The sequence below is a fragment of the Stegodyphus dumicola genome, chromosome 2 (assembly GCF_044657685.1).
Source record: "Stegodyphus dumicola isolate Sdum_Otavi_A_Nest chromosome 2, ASM4465768v1".
Lineage (NCBI taxonomy): Eukaryota > Metazoa > Arthropoda > Arachnida > Araneae > Eresidae > Stegodyphus > Stegodyphus dumicola.
In genome coordinates, this window is record NC_140769.1 from 77,741,627 (window position 1) to 77,766,095 (window position 24,469).

At 31.0% G+C, this 24,469-nt stretch overlaps 1 long non-coding RNA gene across 2 annotated transcripts; it reads right to left on the reverse strand.

Annotated features, from left to right (window-relative positions):
- Positions 1-815: 815 nt before the first annotated feature.
- LOC146998479 (uncharacterized) lies at positions 816-24,405 on the reverse strand. 2 transcript variants are annotated; one of them, XR_015039455.1, is made up of 3 exons: positions 24,138-24,405; positions 7,992-8,485; positions 816-1,240 (listed from the first exon to the last, which is right to left on the reverse strand). It is a non-coding gene; the product is annotated as an uncharacterized LOC146998479 (long non-coding RNA). The 2 variants fall into 2 exon arrangements; XR_015039454.1 differs by having other exon boundaries at positions 7,921-8,485.
- Positions 24,406-24,469: the final 64 nt, after the last annotated feature.

Below are 24,469 nucleotides of genomic sequence, written 5' to 3' on the forward strand. Positions count from 1 at the left end.
CTTTTGTTCTATGTATATTAAAAAATATGCCAGCAGTACAGGAATTCTGCCGAATGCTGAAACTAGAGAGGTGTGGAGAATTAGAAAGTACCATAGAAATTCTGAATATAATTTTTAACATCCTTTTCTGCTATTTTTGAACAGTGAAACATCAGATTAAATCATCCATTAAATTATTAATTTTTCAAATGAAATACAGAAAATAAGTACACTTTCAAGTTTTCAAACAATCATGTTTATTAACTTAAAAATGCTATGCAATGAAATTTCAATTCATAGATAAATTTATGAGCGTTTTTGTAAAAAGCGATATTTAGAAAATATTTCAGGGCAGTAAACACATTTATATGAATGATCAGAATGAAGACGCTGATGATAAGTGAAATGACACTTTTTATCAGTTGAGTATGAGCAATGTCCGCACTGGAATTTTAAATTAAACTGTCTGCTCTTCATTAACTGAGCTGTAAAATAAAATATTGAAAATATTACATAGTGCTCTTAAACATTTTAAAACAACATCAAAGATTTTATTTAATAATTAGAATATTACAAAAAATCATGTATTTAAATTACATTACTAATAAAAAACTATTTCGAACCTACAATAGTATTTAGTATTTTTAAGTAAAATTATATGTGAATAAGAAACTATAATTATGAGCATTTTATCTTATGTGGCTAAAAGTAAATTATAATTTAAAATATATATATATTCGTTAGCAATTTTAAAATTATATTTTGTCAAAACATAAAAATTCAAGTATAATAAACACTGAAAAGCCTATTATTAAAACCATTATTTCTGACATATATAATCTGTCATATTTATTTTTCTTAAGTCACAAAATATTGAAAAATGCCAAAAACACTTATAGTATATACATATTTATAAAATTCAAGCTCAATACACAAAATTTTTTAGGGAATAGTCAAGCATTACTTCACCAGTCTCATACATATTGGTCTCATTATACATACATTATTATCAGCTGTAGCGATGGCCAATGTTGATTTGAAACAATACAGGCTCACTTACGTAATTAGCAGCCTTGGATATTAATCTCTATGTCATAAAGACACAACGAACAAGATATTATGATAACAAGAAACTGTATTTAAGACTATTCAAAAATTGCAGAAAATAGTGCACTAAATTGCAAAGTAAAAATGGGATTGTCCCATAATCAAATACTCTGCTATATTTTACAAGGATAGTGAATCAAATGAAGCATAGTTCCTGAAACAGAAAAAAAAATAATTTCAGTTAGTACTAGCAAACAATTCTGTTAAAAAAAAAAAAAAAAAAAAAAAAAAAAAAAAAAAAAAGACAATTTCTGTGGAAAGAATGAAACATTTTTTAAAATACACAAAAACTAATAAATGTTATTCAAGCTGAACCATTAATAGTCCTTTTTAACATTAAAAAACATTATATTTTACAGTTGAAAAGTAACAAAGATTAACTAGCTGAGTACTTTGATCAAAATTTGGATCAAAGAATCACATACAAATCCCTATCGTTATGAGCATCATTATGACTAAGATATTCAACCAAAGGTTTCTGCATTCAAAAAATAAAATTACACATGTAGTAAATTATAATTATTTTTAAAAGGCAATATACATTCACGGGAGAGTTCAAGAAAATAAAACATAACAATTAAAAATTGTTCCCTGGGCAAGAGTCATGTGTCTAATGACTTTGTGATGCATAGGAATAGTTAAAGGGGTAAATCAATGGCTTTACTTAATACTAATAGAATTATGAGAAAGTTATGCTTTCCTGAAAAGTGTTTCAGCTGCTAAACAAAAAAAAAAAAAAAAAAAAAAAAAAAAAAAAAAAAACAAATCTCAAAACTTTTACGTTTAAAAGCTTTATATAACAAAAGTTTTATACGAAGCAATGCAATATTTGTTCAGAATAAGTTTAACATGTTTAAATAATTCTGAATTAATTTTAACAGGGTTGAATTTACAGTCTTCAATTTTTTACTCAAGTTTAAAGGTGCATATTCATTAATACATTTGCTAATTTATCATTTGTACTTGGTTAACAAATAAGTACCAATTAATTTAATATTTCCTATTTAGCATTTATAAAAATGAATGCTTTATGTATATTTGCTGAACACTGTGTAACACTTACAGTTTAAACACTTATTATGTAAGTGAATTCAGATGAGATATAGATTTAATACTTTTAAGATATCAAACATCCTGCAAAGTAAAAAATATACCTTTGATCAAATTTTCAACAGACAGAAGACATATGCATTCACGATGATTCATACAACTTCTGTTTTTATACTGCTTAATATGAGTATATATGATTTCCAGTTCCTTCCCCTTAAAACTGTGGTTTTCAACCTATTTTGCTCTTTGCACCCTTTTTACCACTGCTAGAAGATTATCCCCCCTTCTAAAACTTGAAAAATACATTTATTTAGATTTTTTTTTTTTTTAATTAAGAAAGCAAATACAAAACTCCTCGTGTTCCATGAAGTAATGAAAAATGAATTTGAATATGAAAAATTTACTTAGGTTAGTTTCAATGTATTTTATTACTTAAAAAATAGAAATATAGAAAATGTTGACAAATACCAAAACTTGAAAGAAAAAAGTAGTTTTTTTACACTCATAAACTAAAGCTAGATTCTTAACACATAAATAAAAGGCTAACCACACCCTTTGAAACTATTAAAACCCATCTCAAACGGCAGTTTTCCCTGGATAAAACCCATTGCCTTAGAATTTTCTTCTGTTATCATTCAAGCAGTATGTTTCCAGCTAAAACGCAATAAAATAAGCTTTTAAAATACAGTACAAAGTCCGTAATCCGGAATGATCTATAATCCGGACCTCAAAGCCACAAACTTTTTTTTTTTGTATCCTTTACGCATGCGCATTTAATGTATAACGGACGGTATAAACTAGGCTAAAATTATCTTTACTGATTCTAAGGCATTTCAGTCAATGTTGCAGATTGCGCTGTTCCTTAATCTTCTAACTGGATCCGGCTTATTATATTTTGCAGACTGTTAGAGCAATTTTATAAAAATTAAGCATGAACTTTCGATTATGTCAAAATGAGTTTCCAGTTCTGGAGCTGCCAAAGGATCTACAAAGCAAAAGCCATGTTTCGATGTACCGCATCCGATAGTGAAGAAAGTGACAGAGAGGTTATTGAAAACGAAAAAAATTTCGATTGACAAGTTAGTCGGTATTCTCGACACAGCAATTACAGGACTTGAACAGTGGAACTTTGTAACTGAACAAGAAATTATGTCTGTTTATAGAATTAAAGAGAAAATATTAGCACAAAAAAACGAAACAACTTACATTGAAAGAAATGTTTAAATAAAGTAAACAAATTAATATTAAGCTTTTTTTTTGTGTGTGTGTAAATTTTGATACCCTTTAATTGCTTTTTATTTCAAAAATTACGGTTTCATATTTTTAATTGTATAATTTCTGCATGCCATCTTACCAGATTTAAATTGATGATCTATAAACCAGAAAAACCCCTAATCCGGAATCGCCGAAGTCCCGACGTGTCCGGATTACAGACTTTGTACTGCATTTCATTTTAGAATAAACACATTTACATATGCTACAGTTACTCATTAAAATTTTTTTTAGACCAAAGGGGCTTTGTTCCTAAAGGACTATTGTTTTCGTTTAGCGATTTTGTGTTGAATCACTATAAATGTCCTGCATTATGTTTGAGAAAATTAAATAATGAAAAATCTGCATAAATGTATGTATATTTCTCGCATTGTGATAAAACAACGGTACATAGAGACATCGAATTTTGAATGACGTAATCCTACTGCGAATATAGGCATGTGGAAGCCCAAATTTGAAAGTTGGAATTTGTTTTAAGATCGATTTCATATTTTGTAAAAATTTAACGAATTTTTGAGTAACAAACTCAACGATTTAAAAGCGAGCAATGGCAACACTCTACGGAGGGGAAAAAACTTTTATCTCCAGCGCGCGGAACGGTGTATCGAAAATCCTAAAGATATTGCTCATTTCAAAATTATTTTGCGACATTGCTATCGAAATGAATTTTATGGTTTAAGTGCAAAGAACGTGATATTTAATAAATAAAGGTAACACACAAAACATTAAAAAAATGCCCCTTTGGACGTAATACGTGATTTAAAATCTGAAACCTTTCAGATTTAATTTTTTTTTTTTTTTTTTACTTAAACAGTATTATCTAAACATTGTACCCATATAACAACCTCAGAAATCTGGCCACTTTTTTCATCTTTTGAAACCATTTGGCCATCTGTTCACCCATTCAGTGAATTTTTACCCCAATGATTAGACATTTATCAATTCAGCATATTCCTGTTAGGTTGAAGAACCCTAACTGAACCTATAGGTCACTTCAATCCATTCACTGAGTATATTGCCCATAGTGCATTACAGATATGCTTCAAAATACACACACACATATACATATCATACTCCTAAAAAGAAGTGAGGTAAAACATAAAGTATAATATATCATCTACCCCTATACAAAGCAAATGGCTTCTTTTAGTGAATTAATGTACACTACGCAAAAAAAGGGGGGGGACAGTTCTATACCTCTCGTTCTACTCGCCCGATTGACAAAATTCAAATTACGTCTTTCATGCCTCGAAAGCGCGACTTACGATATACATTAGATTTATAGTATATAGCATTCTTCTAATATAGGTATTTTGACACAAAATCGAACTTTTTCTGAAATAACATACCTTTTTTTCAATATTTCGATTCTACGACTTCAATTATGCCTAGATATAAAATTTGGTGCGAAATTTACGGAGAAATTAGAAAATTTATCTTGGCACAATTTTTTTAGTTTGCGCCAAGAATAATTAATTCACTTGGCGAACTTCTTAATATATGGCAACCAATTTTCTTTTCCCTTCCATTATGCCGGAGCGGAAAAAAAGGCACCTCGTACCTTTTTACATAGTGCATGAGCAGAAAAAAAGTAACCTCGTTCCTACTTTCAAATAATTTTATCAAAGTGTCTAAACCACTTTGATGTTTTATCGCTTTCAACAAACATGCTTAAAAAAAAGTCTGATTTAGTGTCAAAATTCCTATATTAGAATAATGCTATATATAAATCTAATACATATCCTACGTCGCGCTTTCGAGGCATGAAAAACTCAAGTTGAATTTTGTCAATCGGCCCAGTAGAAAGGGAGATATAGAACTGTCGCCCCTTTTATTTATTTTTTCCCACAGTGTACATTATTTTATTCTCCCTGCATAGCTAACTAAAAATTTCTGATTCTTGAAAAAGAATGGCAAAATATAAGGATTATGAGAAACAGTCAAAAAATAGCATTGAATTAATTTGGATGAAAGTACAAATGAAAATATGGAATAATAAACAAATATGGAAATTGTGAAGAGGATAAAGAGTCTATATTAATTTTATCTTTTACTTTTCTTCTTATATTATAAAATATCCCAAAGAAAAATTATATATGGTTAAAAATAATTATTTTACTTTATAAGAAATTTCAGTAATCAAAATAATATGGATGAGACTAACATAATATCCACACAACTATTTATGAGAAGTTTTTGAGTTAAGAGGCAAACAAACAGTAACAGAACAATGTTAATTACACCTTAAAGCAGTTTCCATTAAGCTGCTAAGAAAGCAGGAAATAATTATTATTCCTAAAAGTAGGTCTGTAATAGATAGAAACTGTTGTTTTACAGCACAATTAACTACTTTACTGTTCCCCCCCCGGGAGTCAGATTCATTTATTTGAAAAGTGCTACGAATAGCTTTGAACGATTTTAATAATTCAAATAATATCAAAAGGTCAATGGTCATCATAAATATCCAAATAATTATGTAAAATATGTGCATACAGGTTTCAAGTTGAAGCAAGTTAGCAAGTCTCTAAACAACGCTTAACCCTGACACTCTTGTTCCTGAATGTTTTTCTAGTAAGATCAGAAGAGATGATAATCAGAAGGGGTGGTATATGTGCCAGAAAGGTTAATTTTTCTGTATTTGATACTCCATACTGATTAGCCTTGGAAATAGTCAAAATGAGTTGTTACCAACATACAAATTGGCAATACTCCTGTTCACATCAGTCAAACTCTAAACTGAAGAGAAATAACTGAATAATGAAAAGTAAAGGCTTCACAGTGCAGTATTAGCAACCCTATGAAGAATGGCATGAACTTCTGCACCAATTCAATATATATACAGTCAAACGTCGTTAATTCGGACACCCATAATCCGGACCGCAAAGCTACAAACTTCCTGCGCATGCGTCGCGTTCACGCATGCGCACAGGCGTTTACGATAGCGCGTACGACCCTTACGGCTGCGAATATGTTTGTGCGCATGCGCGTTTAAATTGTAACGGAGTTATACGCTAAGCTAAAGTTATCTAATTCAGTTCATGTTGCCGATTGCGTTGTTCCTTAATCTTCGAATTGGATCCGGCTTATTATTTTTTGCAGACTGTTAGAGCAATTTTATAAAAGTAAGCTTGAACTTTCGATTATGTCAAATAGAATTTCCGATATATATTTACTACAAAGCGAAATTATGTTTTGAAATCCGAAATCTGTTTATCAATTTCACGCTGCTCTGCGGCAGAGGGGGGGGGCAGAAACGTCATTATTAGATTATGATAGATTAGAAAGATTATGTCAAATAGAATTTCCGATATACATTTACTAATATGTAATTTGTATCTACAAAGCGAAAGTATGTTTTGAGATCCGAAATCTGTTTATCAATTTCACGCGGCGGATTGGAAGTTGATCTGTCAGCACTATCCTTATCTTCAGGGCAGATGTTTTTATTTTATTTGGTTTATAATTCCATACTAAGTGTAGTATTTCATTCTGTCTTTGATATGATTTAAATCAAGTTCCTCGTCATTATAATTCGCTTCCGATAGTGAAGAAAGTGACCCAGAGGTTATTGAAAACGAAAACATTTCGATTGACAAATTAGTCGGTATTCTCAACACAGCAATTATAGGACTTGAACAGCGGAACTTTGTAACTAAGCAAGAAATTATGTCTGTTTAATAGAATTAAAGAGAAAGTATTATCACATGAAACGAAGCAACTTACATTGAAGGAAATGTTTAATAAAGTAAACAAATAAATATTAAGCTTTTTCTTTTTGTAAATTTTGATACCCTTTAGATCATAATTGTTCTTTATTTCATAAATTACGGTTTCATATTTTTAATTTTGTAATTTCTGCATACCATCTTACCAGATTTAAACTGATGATCTATAATCCGGAATCGCCGAAGTCCCGACGAGTCCGGATTAACGACTTTTGACTGTACTATATAATATATTAGGGTTCAAAGTTACTGATGACACTTTTCAAATCAATGCATCTATCTCGGGGTAAACAGTGAAGTGGTTAATTCAATGAACAATCTAACATGATTTATATTTTTAAAGTTGAAAAATAATAATAATAATAATAAAAAAAACAATTAAATATTTAAACAGTAAATTTTAACAGCAAAACTCCAGCTAAGTTATTTCTTGTATTTGAGCACAGACTGAATGCTTTATCTCAAGAGAAAATTTCTTAAAATGAGCTTCAGAATGATACTCATTCATTTTAAATAATATCACATGGCATCAACTCCTCATTTGCCAGTCAGATAAATTTCAATTTTTTATTTCAAAATGAAGACATTTTAACTAATTTTAACTGATACATATTTTCTCAATTAAAAGAATAAAATAAAAAAAACAGTTTATAAGTCATAAAAATATAATTTTTAAAAGATATCAAATCCCTGACTGTCAGTAAGTTTTTAATAAAATATTAAAAAATTCATTTTTCAATGCAAGTGAAAATATTCTATTAATTTAATAAATCTGTTCACAACTAACCAAAATAAATGACTCTAAATGCAGCTATAATTATTTCTTGAAATGAAGTTATAGATTAAAATATAGATAACCTTGCTTTATGTCTAAAATGCAATTACACTGATTTATTATAACTCTGCATACAGTCTGTAGCAGCTGCTTTGGTTTTTCAATTCTTTCAACTGTTGCTTACTCAAAGAAAACAAGAAAGCCTTTGGTAGGTCTAAACCTAGTATAGGCAAGCTATGACTCACAACCCCATTTCTAGATGACACATGAAATGGTGTTGGCATCTTTATGTAAGTTGAGGACTATTCTCTAAGACAGAAAGGTCTTACAAGGTTTACAATCTTTACAATGTTTTCTGAGCATGAAAATATCCTCAAGAAGCATCTAGTTTCAGCATATCTTACTGCTTAACAGCTTGTATTATACACATTAGGTAACATATCACAAGGTTGATGACTATGCATAAATTGTTCCCCTAAATTTTGTCAGTAAGCATGTGTAGTCAGCATATTCTTACTGCTTTACTCATGCCAAATTCTGGCCTTCAGCGGGCAGCAGTATTTAGAAGAGGCAACAACTGCAGAAGGAAACAAAAAGCATAATGTAAGTCCTGTCCATACACAGTAAAAAATGTCAAACAATTATTAGAAAGAATAAATTCAGGGATAAAAACCGTTTCTTTTAAAACAATAGATATAGAGCTCATATTATTCATTTGTATGCAGTGAAACTTCAGAGTAACTTTCTTAATATATCACTTGTATTTTGATACATCTTATAGCTGCTTTATCATACTACACAGATGAAAAGAAATATCTAGCAATAACTAGTAATAAATGCCTACAAAATACATGTCCATACTGATACAAAACTTTTCATGATATAGTTTTAATTTAAATTATTAATTTTGAGTGGTATCAATTGTTTGGATACAATCTAATTATTCTATTTGATTAATTATTAGTTTCACTGATTAATAAGTAGCATTATTGTTCTAAATTTGATAAATGCATGGGCACTGTCAAAGCACTTCATAGGTAAACTGCAAGCAATTAGTAAAATGCTAAGCTCAAAATGTAAATAAATTTTGGAAAATTTGAAAGGATGGAAATTAAAAAAGTGCTAACTTAATTAAAATTTGCCTTAATATAATACTTAGGAATGAAACAAATATTATATTTACCAGATACTGTATATTCAGCTTGATTTTAAGTCAGATATTTATCAAACAACTGCTGAATACAAAATTTATTTTAGTAAGAATTTATTTACTCTAAATTTTTTTCTATACTTTTATTAGATTATATGGTTTTATTTCACTACATTCCTGCCTTCTTACCACATATAAGAAAGGCATAAATCCTAAGTTTGAATATTGCATTTCAAATTATACATAGAATTGAAATAAATGAAATCACAAATATTTATAAATTAAAAGTTTATCATATTTAATAAATTATCAGTTTATCATATATGATTATTGATATACAAATTATTATTTATAATAAATAAAAATAAGAAACATTTCTATAAACGTCATTGCATTTTATTATCCCTAAGCTAAAATTTTTTCATCCCTTTTATGTAAACTGATTTCAATCACATTTTAGTTTTCCTTTGTTAGTTATTAAATATACACTCACTTACAAAAGTTAAGCACGAAGATGTAAAATGCAAAAAAATCAACAAATACTGCTTTGATTGACACAAAATTTGGCAGGAAAGTAGCATATATATTTATACATAAAACAAAATCAATAATTATATACAGAAATGAAAACAATATTAAATTTTTGTAAGTTATCAGATAATGATATACTGGAGACTTAAACAGAATTATGTATAAAGTGAAAATAAACAGCATAAAATGAAACAAAGGACATTAATAGGGTATATAATTCCCCCCCCTTCCATCTGTATACAAAGTTTACACCTTCTGACCATGCTTTCAATTAGGTGGTCAACCACCGCAGAATTAAGCAATTGCTATTCTTCTTGTAGAGCAGTTTCCAGTTCAATAAGAGTGGCTGGAGGTGGGAAACGTGAAGATACATCACGGCCGAGAGCATCCCAAAGATTTTCAATGGGATTAAGGTTGGGCGAATATGCTGGCCACGCCATACGCGCAATCCCTTCACTCTCCAGGTAGTCATCAACAATGTCAGCTCTATGGGGATGTATGTTATCGTCCATTAAAACAAAAGTAGGGCCAACTGCTGCAGCGTTCAATCAGCCATCAAAGAACCCCGTTTAAAGATGTGCAGGTTGGTGTAGTATCCTAATGAAATCCCTGCCCATACCATAATGCTTCCACCTCGGAATGTGTGATGTTCGATGATGTTTTGGGAATGATTGTGTGTTCGTTGTTTATGCCATATCCTTATACACTTGTCATCTGGCTCCAAAGCAAATCTTGACTCATCAGTAAACATGACATTGCCCCAGTCAGACACATTCCAATTGGCATGTTCCCGGCACCATTGTAATAGTGCCCCTCTTGATTGGACAGATAGAGGAACACAAACTCGAGGTACGCGGGCGTACAGTTCACTTATATGTAATCTTCGGCATACAGTAGCTGCAGCTATCGCCTTACCAACGGACGCTGTAACCATAGATGTCACACGTGTGGAGGTCGCTCTGCGATTCCGCTTGGCTACAATAGCAATATATCAATCTTCCGCAGGGGTTGTAACCCTTGGACGACCGACTACGGGTCTTCGGACACCTGTCTGTGTGGTTTGGAATTGTTCCCATACACGTGAAACTGCAGAATGATGAATGCCGAAGAAAAGAGCAATATCTGTGATCGACTCCTGCTTCAATGCACCCCACAGCATGCCAGCACTCAGAATCTTCCATTCGTCTTCTGGAAGTCATAGAAACACGTATGTCTTGAAAACAAATTGTACGAAAGTTTTAAACACCTTCTATCAGCACTTACAATCAACTTCTGTAACCATTCATAAAGCTGGCTTCTTATAAGACTGCTTTTTTTGCATATTTGACATGAAAGCGCAATTGGCGATTACCTAACATATTTGCATACTTCCATCTACCTCTGCAGCATATTGCATCATCTTCAATTCTGATTGGCTTCTGGAAATTAGCATTTTCCTCTCTGTGCTTAACTTTTGGAAGTGAGTATACTAATCAGCAGTCAAACAATTCCTTTCTTAGACAAGTAGAGAAAGTGAGAACCTCTGGTTTAGATGCTTTTTTTTTTCATATGCTTTATTTTAATAGTATACAGATTTATTAAAATAATATTGAGCTGTATCAACAACATTTTTATAACAAATCAAATGCAATACCTGTAACTTTATATGCTAATGAGTGTAACAAAATTTCAAAATTTTCAGGGTATTAATATTTACTGATTGAAAATAGTTTACATTTACTTGGACTATTTTTTCAAAGATATTTACATACTTTTTGAAGCAATAATTTTAGAAATTCTTCAGTAGTAACTTGAAATCAATATTCAAAGTATTGTGAATTGTGAGAGAGAACCATGAAAGAATAAAAGAAAAAATTTTCCAATAACTAAACTGAATGAATATTTTTCAATCATAACTATTTGAGACCTAAAATTTAAAACTCTTATTTTAGATAAGAATCATATTTATAATAAAGTGGCTAAAAGTATTTTACACTGATTAATTTTAAAAAACAGAAATTCTTAATCAAAACTTTCTCAAAGGAAATAAAAGATTATTAATAGAATTAAAATGTCAAAATTACAAAAATGAAGACTCTGATCATATTAAAATCCATATTATTACCCAAAAAAACCCTTTTGAGATGGTTTTACAGAACTTCAAAGACATAAATATACATGTACACTTAAAGGGCCAGTTAATTTTTATTCAATAGTTAAATAAATAACTTTCTGAGCAACTTGTACAAAAGAAGCATCATTCTACCTGGCCAAAAAATGAAAGTAGCTAATTACCTGAAGTTATCTAAAACGATTTAGAAAATCTTTCTTTACCAGTTAATAGCATACATGCTAAGAAGCTATTTTTAAAAATAACATATTTTCAAAAAAGAGATGCAACAGAATTTTCCCTCCCTCCCCGAAAGAAAAATTTCTGAAAAATTACTATTTTTATACCAAAATTCTTAAAATGTGAAAAACGTATAAATCTATATTTAAGAAGTTTTTAAATGTTTTGTTGCTTTGTAAAATTATTAAACTTGGTATGAAAAGAAGGACGTTTCTTGATTGTTTCAAATGAAAATGTTTTGCCATGAATTTTACAGTAATAAAAATTTAAGGTCTTGAAAATCTTTCTTAAATGAGTATTTATATATGTGTATCTCTCTCTCTCTATATATATACATGTCTGTGTTTAATTTTATAGATAATTATAATAATTGGCTGTTATTAAATATTCAGCAGCAGATATGCCAGATAATGCATGCTTGCCACATATTTATTTTATTCATGGCCACCATGATCACTTATTTATCTAGCCTGGATTTCTTCTTGTGAGGGACTATGAAAGCTTTGGTTTACAAGATGCCCATTAACTCTAACAATGACTTCACTGCAAGAATCTCCATGTCAGCACCAAACATTCATGACATGCCAGATATTTTTGAAAGGATTTGACAGTTCATGTGTCACCATTGTGAAACCTGCATAACAGTAAATGGTTTGACTAAAAGTGTACACATACTGTAAATTATCATTAAACAAAGAGTTTTTCCACCCATTATTGGCTGCATTTTTTGTTTGTTATTCATTTGTTATTTTGCATGTTATTCCTGCATTTTTTGTTTATCCTCTAGCTGATCAGAGGTAGTAAGGAAAATAATTTATTGTAATTCATTGTAATCACAAACTGACAATTAAAGACTATAAAAATAAGTCCTGATTTTCTTGATGATGAAGGTTTCCGACATTTCATAATGTGGCTTAAAGCATGGAATCTTGAACATTTTAAAATGTTTGGATCTCTGTGGCTACCGTGGACATCCGAAGAATGCCTGGCTATATCAGAACATTCAAGATTCCATGTGGTGCCCATATTATGAAACTTCAGGCAACTTCATTATCAGGAAAGCCATGACTTATTTTAAACTTAGTCTTTAATCATCAGTTTACAATCTCGGTGTATTCATATTCATGCCTGCAAAAATAACTGTTGACAGTCTATGACAGACTGTTAAAACACCTCTATCTCATTAGGACTGCATTCTCTGCATGGTTATGGGATTCCAATATGTTTGGGTGTACTCTAAACAATGATAGAAGATGTAAAGTGGTGATATAATTAGCTTTCAGAGCCTTTTAAATGTTAATTCTGCTTTTAAGTCTTGCATGTAATTTTTGGTTGTAAAATAAGAACAGCATGTTCTTGAACTTCAGATATTCGTTTGGTTTAGTTTATTGTGGCAAATGTGCCTAAAGGAAAGGATGGTTCTGTAAGGGAAACTGGTTCATGTTCATGTACATGTTATACATAGGGGGAAACATAGAAACAGCCATGCAGCCTACCTGTTCACCTGGATTCGAAACCCAGAATTGAACTACTAGTGTTCAGCAATTTTACTATTCCACAGATGATGGGAAGTGAACAATCCATAACCTATGGAGTTCTGGATCACTTAATAAATGATGATATGTGGTGTGAATGATATAATGAGAAACTGAGCTTGCATGCACAAATCAATACAAATCACGGAGGCAACAAATGAAAACTAATGCTCAGTACTAACAACTGTCACCTATGACATTCACATATATCATAAATTTTCCTCTAACCTATATGTGTGCATCAGTTTTGAGCCAACCCAGGTCAGCCCTCTTACAGGCTTGATGAAGAATTAATGCAATAAGGATATAAGTTTTGGCTTAGTAGCAGGTAAAATAATATAATGACAAGTAAGAAAGGACAAAAGTCTACGACTTTGCAGAATTCCCATGATAAGAGGAACTTTTAAGATAACAGTAAATATGGGATGAAATACTTAACAAAAATTTATTAGGTAATAACTGTGGGCTCTACTCTTACATGCACCCCAATTTCACCAAACGTGGCGATATGTATTCTCTGCTGGTTTTTGGCACGATTGTATGTTGTATGAAAACCCTGTTGTCATTGAAAAATCTTTTGTTGGAGTGGTTTAATTGCTTGTTGGTTCGTGTCGTGCGTGTTTTGAAATGGCCTATGTTGCAATGATAGACGTGGTGGCAAGATTTCAGTTGTGTATTTTAGATTGTGTGGAAAGTAAATTTAGTATTAAAAGGTACGATGTTCGAGTTGTTCACGGGCGTGTTTATGAGGATTGAAGTGTATTTTTGAAATTTTTGTGGGACTTTTAAAACAGAGCCTGAAATGTGGAGCTGCTATGAGAACTTGGACGAAGAAGGGCATTTCTGATAGTTCTTGTGTGGATTTGCAGTCAAATGGTTGCTGGTAAAAAAATATGGCTGTCAGCAGAGTTTAAGATTTGGATTGTGGTTTTAGTGTAGCAAGTTAACTTTGGAGGGAGTTTTTATCGTTACTTTCGAAATTTTGAATCTCAGACAGACATGTGATATAGCAAAATCGTGGCACTTTTGTTCAGAGACATTGTGTGACTGGCGAAATTTTATTTAGGAATGTATTATGGTAAGTGCATTTTATTTTACTGTTTTTACTTTGTAGAATGATTGTTTTTTTTACTATGAATTTTTGTTGTCATTGTTGTTTTTTGAATTGTTTGTAATTTAGTTTAATTTATTTGGTTGATTTGTGTGCAATGCCTGGATTATGCAATTCGTAGATTTTTTTAGTTTAAACAGAATGCTGCGTACATGGTATTCTTTGAAATTTATTGAAGTGAAGTGAGCGCAGTTTGTAGATTCCTTCGTTGCCTAGAATGTGCAATTCATTGATGTTTTTTGAAGTTAAAACATATCGCTGTGTATATGGATTCTTGCCAAATATTTTTGGTTAGAAACTTTACATTTTTGCTATCTAAATTTTTTGTTTTTGTTTCGGATTTTTAGCTTAAATTGTGTCTTCAAAACATGGTTTTTGGAGACATTTTAGGCTTAAAATTCGAAATAGAGACAAAAAATTTAGGTAGTAATATGGCAGTGTGGAGTTTCTCGCCAAAAATGTTTGGAAAGAAATTTGGCGACATGAGGGCGCATATAAAAGTAGTTCCTAACTGTGAAATAAGGCTAAATTAAATTATTATGGCAAAGCACTCGAGTGCTATGTGCCTAAGGTGAGTGATGCTTATGTGGAAAGTACGAATTTAAGATAAATTTTCAGGGTAAGCAAGATCATAAATAATGAATGCATAAGCAAATGAGGCATAAATGATGTGGAATGAAAATCCAAACAAAGGGATGCAAGCCCCCCCCCCCGGAAAAAAAAATTACAGCTTAAACTATATCAACAAAGCGATTTTTATATATGACAGAGTTGGCCAAACTTCATGTCAGTAAGAGTCGCACATTTGAATTCAGGAATGTTCGGGAGCCACATCTAGAATTTCTAAAAGCCACAAGTTCATATTTACATCATTATAGAAGTAGTAGAGGAGGTTTTAAATGAAAAGAAATCCCTGATAACTTAATAACTAATAAAAAGAGTATAAACTAATTAATTACTTTGTTTTGGCCACTGAATAGTTTTAGTTTAAGATATTTAATACATATATTCTATATGCATGAGCCGCACAAATTGCTTGCGAGAGCCGTTTCAGGCTCACAAGCCGCACTTTGGCCACCCCTGTTATATGACATTCCACAGAAACTTACAGCATGAATTTAAAGCAACTTAAAAACAGTAAACATGGCTTGGTGGCAAAACAACCATAATGATTTAATTTTAGGATCAAGCTTTCATAGTTGAACACTTTAGTAATTGTGCCGTTGGGTTCTACATAAATAAAACAGAGAAAATGAAACAGCTTTTACTTCTCGCATAAAGTTTATCTAAATAACAAATGTTATTCAAACAGAACTAAATGTAATCTTTTGGCTTATGAATAACGTTTCAAAATCTATTGTTTACATATGGCAAAAATTTCTCTTAAATTCCTCTTCGTCACCGCTCTCAAGACTGTATGTTTGATAATGCATTACTGAAGTCTTCAATCATTCGAAAACATAAATGTCCATGAAAGGATACCCTGCGCACATAGCAGGTAAATATACAGTCAAAAGTCGTTAATTCGGACACCCATAATCCGGAATGATCTATAATCCGGACCTCAAAGCTAAAAACTTTCTGCGCATGCGCCGTGTTGACACATGCGCATAAGACCTTTACGACTGCGAATATGCGTGTGCGCAAGTGCAGAATACGTTTTCGCGTGCGCGTTTAATGTATAACGGACGATATAAGCTAAAATTATCTAATTATCTATTTCAGTTAATGTTGATGATTGCATTGTTCCTTAATCTTCGAACTGGATCCGGTTTATTACTTGACTGTAAGAGCAATTTTATAAAACTAAACTTGAACTTTCAATTATGTCAAATAGAATTTCCGATGCTGGAGCTCCCAAAGTATCTACAAAACGAAAGTATGTTTCTATGACCATCAAACAAAAAGTGGAATTGCTGCAAAAAATGGATAAAGAGATGAAGAAGGTGACAGAGAGTTTAGTGAAAACGAAAAAATTTCGATTGACAAGTTAGTCGGTATTCTCGGCACAGCAATTATGGGATTTGAACAGCGGAACTTTGTAACTTAACAAGAAATTATGTCTGTTTATAGAATTAAAGAGAAAGTATTATCACATAAAACTAAGCAACTTAAACAACGTACATTGAAAGAAATGTTTAGTAAAGTAAACAAATAAATATTAAGCTTTTTTTTTTTGTAAATTTTGATACCTTTAGATCATAATTGTTCTTTATTTTACAAATTACGGTTTCATATTTTTAATTTTAGAATTTCTGCATGCCATCTTACAAGATTTAAACTGATGATCTATAATCCGGAAAAATCGATAATCCGGAATCGCTGAAGTCCCGACGAGTCTGGATTAACGACTTTTGACTGTAATACCCTTTAATACGTAAAAATGTTGATACTTATTTATTATCGTAAAAAATTGGTAGAAATCTTCAAAGTTGCAGAACGCATCAAACTGTGGCAGCCGTGTGTACGACAATTCTTCAGTTTTTAATATTAAACATTGTCATTTTTGTATGTATTCTTATTGTATTCCAAGTTCCAAGGATTTTTACAGACAAATTATTTATCGTCTTGAACTCGATTTTAAACTATATATTTAAATTATGGGATTTGTCTATAGTAAAATTTCTGCAGAAATGTAGTATTCTCCCACAAAATTTGTAATCTCTTCTCAAAGCAGTTAAATGATATTTTCATCAGAAGACAATACAAATCCGTTTGCAAAGAGATTCATCGATTCCTTTCGGAATTACACAATTTCATCCTAGTTGAAATGTAACATATATGTGTAATAATTTGTATATACAGTCAAAAGTCGTTAATTCAGACACCCATAATCCGGAATGATCTATAATCCGGACCTCAAAGCTAAAAACTTTCTGCGCATGCGCCGCATTGACACATGCGCATAGGTGTTTGCGCGTGCGCATAAGACCTTTACGACTGCGCATAAGCGTGTGCGCAAACGCAGAATATGTTTTCGTGTGTGCGTTTAATGTATAACGGACGGTATAAGCTAAAATTATCTAATTATCTATTTCAGTTAATGTTGATGATTGTGTTGTTCCTTAATCTTCGAATTGGATGCGGCTTATTATTTTTTGCAGACTGTAAGAGCAATTTTATAAAAGTAAACTTGAACTTTCGATTATGTCAAATAGAATTGCCGATGCTGGAGCTCCCAAAGGATCTACAAAACGAAAGTATGTTTCGATGTCCATCAAACAAAAAGTGGAATTTCTGCAAAAAATGGATAAAGACATGAAGAAGGTGACAGAGAGGTTAGTGAAAACGAAAAAATTTCAATTGACAAGTTAGTCGGTATTCTCGGCACAGCAATTACGGGACTTGAACAGCGGAACTTTGCAACTAAACAAGAAATTATGTCTGTTTATAGAATTAAAGAGAAAGTATTATCACATAAAATGAAGTAACTTAAACAACTTACGGCTAAAATTCGATAAGCGGGGTAAGTTGGGGCCAAACTATTTTGGCCTTCAAAATTTAACGAATTTTTTAGGCGGCAATGAAAGCACCAGAATGTGATTTTTAAATGTAAACAGAATAGTAACTTTTAAGTTTTGCAGTAGTGAAACTCCGTTATTTTATGTAAATAGAATAGTAAAATGAGATGATAAAATACTAGATGAGTAAAACAAAGTCCAAAAGCTTTGTAAGTAAAAACATAGTCCTATATATGTAATTCATCATAAAATAGTAGAATAAACAATTCTTGTAATTAATTATTGAGTAAATAAATATATACACTTATCAGATCAGAAGTGAGTTTTAAACGTAAACAGAATAGCAAATATGCGTATTCAGCATCATAAACTAACTAAAATATTCAAGTTACTATCGTCGTGGAATTCAACATACCGTAATTTCCGGAAGAAAGGCCGCATCAGCGTAAACGCCGCACTCGAGAAAAATGGCGGGAAAAAAATTAAAATTACACAGAAACGCCGCATACATTGAACTGCGGTGCTTAAACACCAGGGTGCCCGGGCGCCATAGCCCTACCCCTCATCGAATAACATGATAAAAGTTTCGAATTATGAGAAATATAACTGAATGTGCTAAATAATTAAATGAGGGTTGATCTTTACATTATGGTAACTTGGCGTCTTTTTGGCGAAAATTTGGCGACCAACTCTCCTACAGCAACCCTCTATTTTTTTTTTCCCGCCGCCATTTTGTCTTCACGAAGTAAAGACATGTTTCTTTTCTTCTTATCTACTGAACACTTCTTCCAACAATCTACTAGCCGAATTACACTTATGCTAGAAATTTTATCAAACAAAACTGCTTAATCATGACAAATATTCACTGCAAAATTCGGAAAAAGTGCACAATACCATACACCTTACGCGTTTTTCAAAATAACACATACACATAAACCATGTACACGCCGACTTATTTTTACTTAAAAAAACATCCCAGAATTGCACAAAAATGGCATTGCGCACACTCTTCACTATATCCATGTACACTGCTTTTTTCTCATAAATTAGAAAAATTTCACGAAAATACATGACAATTTTCTCAATCTTTAAACCCGGTAAAAAGAACATATATGAAATTACCTGATCGCGAAAAAGTATTTACCCTTTCCAAATATGAACATTTCTACATATAAAATAAATATAATATCCAAAAACTTTTACCTCTAAATCATCTATTACATTATATATGTCACCAACGAATTCATACCGCAAGCATTACAAATACTTAGTATCAAATATTTAAATTATTTCCATGCACGTTTACTTCAACTTAAACATGTACCAAATTCCTACAAACATAAAATTCACAAAATAACTATCATTTAATTAAAATATCACTAAACCATGTACACGTCGACTTATTTTTACTTAAAAAAACATCCCAGAATTGCACAAAAATGGCATTGCGCACACTCTTCACTATATCCATGTACACTGCTTTTTTCTCATAAATTAGAAAAATTTCACGAAAATACATGACAATTTTCTCAATCTTTAAACCCGGTAAAAAGATCATATATGAAATTACCTGATCGTAAATAAGTATTTACCCTTTCCAAATATGAACATTTTCACATATAAAATAAATAAAATATCCAAAAACTTTTACCTCTAAATCATCTATTACATTATACACGTCACCAACGAATTCATACCGCAAGCATTACAAATACTTAGTATCAAATATTTAAATTATTTCCATGCACGTTTACTTCAACTTAAACATATACCAAATTTCTACAAACATAAAATTCACAAAATAACCATCATTTAATTAAAATATCACTAAACCATGTACACGCCGACTTATTTTTACTTAAAAAAACATCCCAGAATTGCACAAAAATGGCATTGCGCACACTCTTCACTATATCCATGTACACTGCTTTTTTCTCATAAATTAGAAAAATTTCACGAAAATACATGACAATTTTCTCAATCTTTAAACCCGGTAAAAAGAACATATATGAAATTACCTGATCGCAAAAAAGTATTTACCTTTCCCAAATATGAACATTTCCACGTATAAAATAAATAAAATATCCAAAAACTTTTACCTCTAAATCATCTATTACATTATACACGTCACCAACGAATTCATACCGCAACCATTACAAATACTTAGTGTCAGATATTTAAATTATTTCTATGCACGTTTACTTCAACTAAAACGTATACCAAATTCCTACAAACATAAAATTCACAAAATAATTATCATTTAATTAAAATATAATTAAATTCAAAAACACTACTTAAAATATAAATGAGCACATACATTAAATTAATACATACATAAATACCCATTTCGAATTTACTTTAGTTACGGCCATGGAATCCAAAAATTCACGAACACTGTTTCACACAACACAGAATAAAGCCAAATACAAAATTTCCAGATTTTTTCCCGATTTCCCCCCTTTTCCGATTAAAGAACCGTAATTCGTCCATTAATATCACATGACATATCCCATGATCTCTCATTTCCCTCACACAAAATAATGCGTAATCGGAACTGAGAACTGCTCACATTATTACCAAAGTTCCAGGTAGTAACCGTTATCGCCTCCAAAATGTCGCCAAACAACCAGTTACCATATTGTAAAGATCAACCTAAATGAGTAAGCGTTTAAATTCATAATTGCTAATAGTTAAATACATATTTTTTTCCTAACGCCGCAATAGATTAAATTGCGCGTGACATCGTCGTGGGCCGTATAGATGCAAAAACTCAACCTAAGTCCTGATATATGACATACCAGTTAAGAAAAATGCATGAAATGAAACCATAACTCAAAAATAAATTAATAGTAAGAAATGTATAGCTTCTGTTCCGCTCCCTAATTAAAAACTATCCAACAAGTACTTGTACCCTAACTGATGGGATCTGTATTTGGCAGAATGCCAAGAAAAATCCATTCATGCTGAAGGGGAAATACGTCAGAGTTCGTTATTGCGAGGCAGGTGGAGTCGTGTCCGCCTTTGAAAAAAATTGCAGAAAAGGCAGGGGTGGAAAGAGGATGGGTCCTGGAAGATTCATCGAATGGCAGAGGAGAGAGACTATTTAAACTGATGAGAATGTTGATTTGAAAGGGGGAGGAATGTTATTGTTCTGAGATCTCGTTTAGGGTGAATAAGGCATGTAGGTCCGTTCAAGGGAAAGGACATAAACAAAATAACGTTCGCAAAAAGCAACTGAGTGGTCTTTTGTGTGGGAACAGCACCAATCTATGCACAATGACAAGGCCATCCAAACTATGTACAATGACCATCATAGGAAATATTTTATTTTTAGTGCACCTAAACGCCACGTGTGTAGAAATGCCGCACCCGCTGAAAATTTAAGTTTTAAACACGTAAACGCCGTGGCGTTTCTTCCGGAAATTACGGTACTAAACAACTTTTGTTCAAAGCTTTAAATATTCCACATCTTTCGATTGCCACATGCAAGAAACAAAACTAAAAAATAAGTAAATAAAATTAAATGAAAACATTCATAATTTATAAACGTCATGTCATTAAAAATCCAACCTTCTTCCAACAGCTTAACCTTCTGCAAATATTTATATAAATATAATATTAAACATATATATAACAATAATATTAAACAGTAAAACTTTTAAAAACTAACACAGTATTTCAAAATTAAATTTTTAAAAAAATCTTCTGGCTACACTAAATTCGTGCTCTTACAGTTACCAAAATAAAGCTCTAGGTTTGCCATAAGAAAACATACAGCCAGAAACCACAACCAAATCAAAATCGCACCAAATAAAAAAACTCTCGCCAAGTTTGGCGCTCATCCCGATTATGGAATTTTACCCAACTTACATTGAAAGAAATGTTTAATAAAGTAAACAAATAAATATTAAGCTTTCTTTTTTGTAAATTTTTATACCCTTTAGATCATAATTGTTCTTTATTTCATAAATTACGGTTCATATTTTTAATTTTAGAATTTCTGCATACCATCTTACGAGATTTAAACTGATGATCTATAATCCGGAAATTCGATAATCCGGAATCGCCGAAGTCCCGACGAGTCCGGATTAACGACTTTTGACTGTATGTAATAAATAATTTTCTTAACAAAAAGCCATTGTTATTTTTCTCCTGTTAAATACACCAAACTGCATTAAGATGGTTGCACTTTTATGTAAATATCAAAATCTCTATCAAGCATGCATTAAGCTTTGAAATTATGCTGAAACTAAATACTTATTCTTAAGAAGCTCCTAGCTTAAAAAAAAAAAGTAACTCATAAAAGTGGTGTTTTTTTTTTTTTTTTTTTTTTAAAGCTTCCCTTTTAAAGGCTACTGTCTTGGTGAATACAGGTCAACAGGCAAAAAACAAAAACATACTTACACTTTCAAGAAGAGTACTGTCTTCTAGGCATCTTCGAGATAAAATATGGAAAGGATACAAAGTTAGATTAAATAATGATAAATTCATGATGAGCTATAAACACCACTGTAAAAACAATGAGTTTTAGCTATTTATCATTAATATATCTTTCAGTTAATTACTCCTTAGTGTTATTAAATTATTATTTGTTCATTTGTTTTATATTTTCAGCTACAGTAATTTTAGTTATGATTATTTTTTAATTGGTTTTTTAAATCCTCAATATCAAGTGACTGGACCGCAGGCACACCTTTAGAAATTTCCAATGGCAATATCCACACATGTAGATAACAGTTATATGCCTTATGTTGAAATTGCATTAGTTTTAATGTTGCCGATATCTTAAACAGCTAAAAGTACTGAAAACAGGATAAAAAAAATAAAAAAAAATCACAAATGAATGATATTTTTTACAAATATGCTCTTAAGATCCCTAAAATTAGGCAAAACAATTATTAAATGAAGCAGTGAATCAGAAAAATTGCAACCAATTTTATTTTCCACTTATTCAATGCTAACAAGTTTCTGCATTTACTCAAAGCAGAAAAAGGATATAATTAAGATTTCTTTTAAAAACACATTAAAAATAATTACAAATAGGTAAAGTGCAGAATCACCCACTTATTGGTGCTTTTTACAAGAGTAAGAAGAATTCAATTTTTGTCAATTTTCTTTGCCTTTTTAAGTGAAAATAGGTCGATGTGTACATGTGTCAAGGGAGTGTGCAATGCCATTTTTGTGCAATTCTGGGATTTTTTTTAAGTGAAAATAAGTTGATGTGTACATGGATACCAAGTATGTGCAATTTTTAAAAATGTTCTAAGCAGTGGGTGATTCTGAACTTCCCTCAAATTATATATTTATAAAAGAACGTAAAAATTTTTTTGTCAATTTTTAATTTTAGGGCATTCGATAAAAATAAAATCATACATAAATAAAAATTCCTGAATGTAAGCTGAACAGTTCTATGTGAAGCTGCTACAGTGAACTATGTGACTACAGAACAGAACTAAACTACAGACTACAGAACTATGTGAAGCTGCTACAGTTCTTTTGTTATTTTTTTCCACTCCAAAATGTTAGAAATGTTTCCCTCTATAACTATGGTATATTTAAAAAAAGTTGGCCGAAAGTTCACATAAAGATATATTATAACCATTGTAACAAGATACGTTTTCCGGTAAAGTACTAAGCCCACGTTAAAACTTTTCTTCGTAAAAATTTCAATTCTTTCGAAAATGATTGTAAATTTGTAATTATTCTTTAAAATGCTACGTGAAGATGTATAACATGAATGTGAAATGTAATTAATATAGGAATAATTACAGTTTGACGATCGGTGCATAAATTTTATGACAAAAAAGAAGTTACTTATCTATTCTACTTATTTCTGAGATTATAGAAAATAATACAAATCAGTTTCTTAAAATAATTAAATACTAAATTTCATGCAAGATTTGCGTAGAAACTGCTATAGAGCTAAGCTTTCATATATTTTCGGATTATTATAAGAAAACTGATAAGAATCATAACGATCATACAAAATATAATTTATAAATGTAAGGTATATGTGATGAATAGAGAATTGGTATCAATATTTCTGAAATTTTTATGTGTTTGATTGTTATAATATTATGAAAGAACTGCTAAGAATAACACGTATTCTCACATTCTGAACATTTCTGCTACCATGCATATCTTCATTAAGATAACACAAATCCTTTCTCTTTTATTGACAAGGCATTATTTTCGTTAAAAAGAAAAAATACACCTACAAGACGGTGTAAAACATATTGCCAGATTTAAAAACAGTGAATGTGACTGAAAATGCATTCATAGGGATGTTTTACATTTTGCAAAGGAATTTAATATTTTTAATCAATTGAACTCTAAAATTTATTCAGTTCCTTTCAATCAATTTCGCAGAAAGTTTATTTTAAAAATGTCACTGCAACGGTTTTTCTTTTTCTTTTTTTTTTTCTTTTTTTTTGTGACAAATTT